This window comes from Bison bison, unplaced genomic scaffold (genome assembly GCF_000754665.1).
Source record: "Bison bison bison isolate TAMUID 2011002044 unplaced genomic scaffold, Bison_UMD1.0 scf7180017848573, whole genome shotgun sequence".
In the NCBI taxonomy this organism is placed as follows: domain Eukaryota; kingdom Metazoa; phylum Chordata; class Mammalia; order Artiodactyla; family Bovidae; genus Bison; species Bison bison.
Window position 1 is genome coordinate 19,429 of NW_011479146.1, and position 3,218 is coordinate 22,646.

General features: G+C 52.9%; 1 protein-coding gene across 1 annotated transcript in view; it reads right to left on the reverse strand.

Moving 5' to 3' along the window:
- The window catches only part of SUN1 (Sad1 and UNC84 domain containing 1), a gene marked incomplete at its 3' end in the record, with an annotated part of 26,554 nt that overhangs the window by 15,432 nt on the left and 7,904 nt on the right, over window positions 1-3,218 (reverse strand). The window lies entirely within an intron of this gene.

Here is a 3,218-nt window from a genome sequence, read left to right on the forward strand (position 1 = left end):
CCGTGACTACTAATTTCGACACTGCCCCGCTCCTACTGGGGACCTGGCTCATCCGCCCAGGCAGCACACGTGCCAGACAAGGACAATTCACTCTATTAATAGACACCTGGAGCTCCTACTGCAAAGAGCAGTAACTGACGCTGAGCCCACATATGTGTTCAGTACCTGCCCGGGCCTCCCTGCGTCCCACCGGCAGCGGAGCTCAGGTTTGGTGCGGGTTCCGCAGGCGGGGCCACACCTAGCGGAGGGTAACAATGGCTCTGCCGGAGATCTGCAAGCAGCAGCTTACCCGGCAACCAGAGGAGCACCAGCAGGGCAGCTGCTCCCAGCCCCAGCTTCCCTCCCCAAGCGGCCTTTCACGTCGCTGTCTACCACCCCCTCAGTACCACCCCATGTTAAAGCTGTTCTCGCTGCTGCTTTTGTTTTAATGACAGTTTTATTTCATCATTTCCAATCCTGTACCTTTATAAAAATTATTTTATTTATTTATGGCTGTGCTGGTCTTCGCTGCTGCAAGGCTTTCCTCCAGTTGCAGTGAGCAGGGGCTACTCTCGCTGCAGTTGGCACAGGCTCCTCACCGCAGCGGCTTCTCTTGCTGTGCGTGGAGCAGGGTCTCGGGCGCCCAGAGCTGAGGCGCGTGGGCATGGTTGCTCCTCGGTGCCGGGATAAGGGCTTGGACCTGTGTTTCCTGCTTTGGCAGGTGGAGTCTCCACCACAGAGCCACCAAGGAAGCCCTGCTGCAGCTGATTTTGACCAACGTCTCTACAACTCGTATTCAACGCATCCTAGAGGACTGAGTATTTGGATCCGTTCACACAAAGTCGTATGCAAAGTTATAAACGACCAAGTGGCAGGTGGCCGAAAGCCAAGCGGCACTGAAGTATCATGACGATGACGTGCAGACATCAGAGCGCCCGGCTGAGACCAGGGCTGGACTCCGACGGGTCTGGGCTTTGACCTGAGCTCTGCCACGAGCTGACTGGCCGCCTGCAACGGCTCCTCATATTCAGGAAGCTGCGAGAGCGGCGGCAGTGCTCCAGGCAAGGCCACTGAAGGGCTGCAAGGAGGGCCAGCCCGTGACTCAGCACAGAAGAGCCTGGGGAGGAGGCCACTCGGAGAACTGATAGCCTTTTTACTTTATGCTATTTGCAATTTATCTATAATACTTTCTAATTTCATTTAATTGAAGTATACTTGATTTACAAGATTTCAGGTATATAGCAAAGTAATTCAGTTATACATACGTACAAACATACATATACTTAAAACACATACACACAAAGTATTTTTCATCCTTTTCCACGATAGGTTATTACACGATATTGAATACAGTCCTCTTTGCTATACAATAGGTCCCTGGTGTCTGCCTAGTACAGCCTTTTTATTTTAAAAAAGTTACATCAACACGTTCTCACATTTTCACCTATCTAAAAGAGAGCTTACTTTCTAATGATAACAGTGTTTCCAAAGCTGCCAGAGGCAAGGACCAGCTGCAAGCTCACCACTCAGCCTGGTTCTTCCGATCGCTGAGACAGAGGAAGCTGAGTGATGCCACCCTTGTCAGCCTTAACAGAGGTCTTCTGCCACAGCTCAGAAAGAAAGGGGACTTCTTGTCTCTGAAATAAAACTCTATCCAAGAACCAAGTGCAGCTACTGGCCATCAGACGAGTTTCCTACCACGAGCAGGATAGGGTTACAGCAGAGTGACCGAGCAAACGTCCTACGGGCGAGAGCACAGACACAGGCTGGGTGCCAGGCCCGGGGAAGGCTTCTGGCTAAACGTTTCATGAGGGGAGCTTCAGACGTAATGGAACGCCCGAGGGTAACACCGTGAGAGCGCTGGTGTGGACACCCACAGCTCTAGGGAGACCAGCCGTGGCCTGGAGGAGAGGCAGGCGGGGGACGGAGGAGAGAGGTCTTGGCCCGAGCCGGTCGGACCTCACGGCCACAAGGGTGGAAGGAACGGGAACCTGTGGTCAGGGCTCTTACTTTTCCCTACTCATTCCGACTTCACTCCTGTAGGCACACAGACTTTGTGTTTAGTACACACACGTAACATCATCTGCAGAACCCAGCCCTGACTAATCAGACCTGCGGCCCAGGGAAATGCCGCCCTGGCTTGACTGCCTCCAGCGCCCAGAAAACCCCTCTCCACGAAGATCCTTCCAAAGCGACAGGTGGGTACAGAGGCCGCACCAAGCTCGACTCAGAAACGCGCTGCAAGGGGTGAGGCGTGCTCCCCTGAGCTCAGTGCGGACGCGTCACGGGGCACAGAGGCTGCTGCTCCTCTGCACACCCAGCTTCTCCTCTGCCACCCCTGCTGCCTCACTCTGCCTCCCTGGACACATCATGATGTGGGTTCACAACACGCTAAAATTAATCTCTAGTTCTTTTCATAAAACACGAACATTAGATAAAATTACAGAATAAAGTAAAGCAAAAGAGAATTAAACGATACATGTAAGGCGATGCCTGACACATGGCAAATACTCAACAAGTAAGCTTTAATTATTTTGTGGAATACAGTTACAAAGTCTGTTTTGTTTTTTAAAGAAGGATTTTTCCCTTTGTCTTCTGAGTTAACAATCCCCGAGATGGAAGAGTCACTCACCCCGGCCTCAGTGAAAGAGAAAGCCCAATGGCAGCTCAGATGGCCACACGGGAGCCAGCAGGCAGGAAGGCCAGCCCAGCCTCAGCTCAGCAGGACCCCCAGCAGCGGTCTCCCTGCTGCAAGGCTTGGCGTGTCCCCAGAGCCGCTCAAGGCTCCTCTTACACCATCGCTACTTCAAGCCTGAGTGTAACCTTAGAGTCTTCCCACTTGCAGCAGGGCCTGAAGGTGGCCTCAGCCTGTGACTTGAGGGAGATCAGATTTGCATTTATAATCTGAGCAGTACAGAAAGAGCAAGTGAAATAATGAATTGAAAATGTTTTCATCAGCATCAGAAAATGCTGAAAAGAATTCCAAGTCAACATTTTGCAAATGTGTGTGTTCATGAGGAACAGGCTGCACTGTCCCCACTTCTCTAGTCTCTCAGGCCACACCCTTCTCCCAAAGCTGTCACCACCGGGCTGACCTCTGCACGGCCACGTGTCCTCTGAGCCCCAATTGTGGACACGGGGGGCGCACAGTGGAGCCGGCTCACGCCAGGGCACCTGCAGGCCCAGCAGGCTAGCGTGGGGGGAGGGAGGGGGTGCTCCCTTGAGCTGCCGTCTGAGTG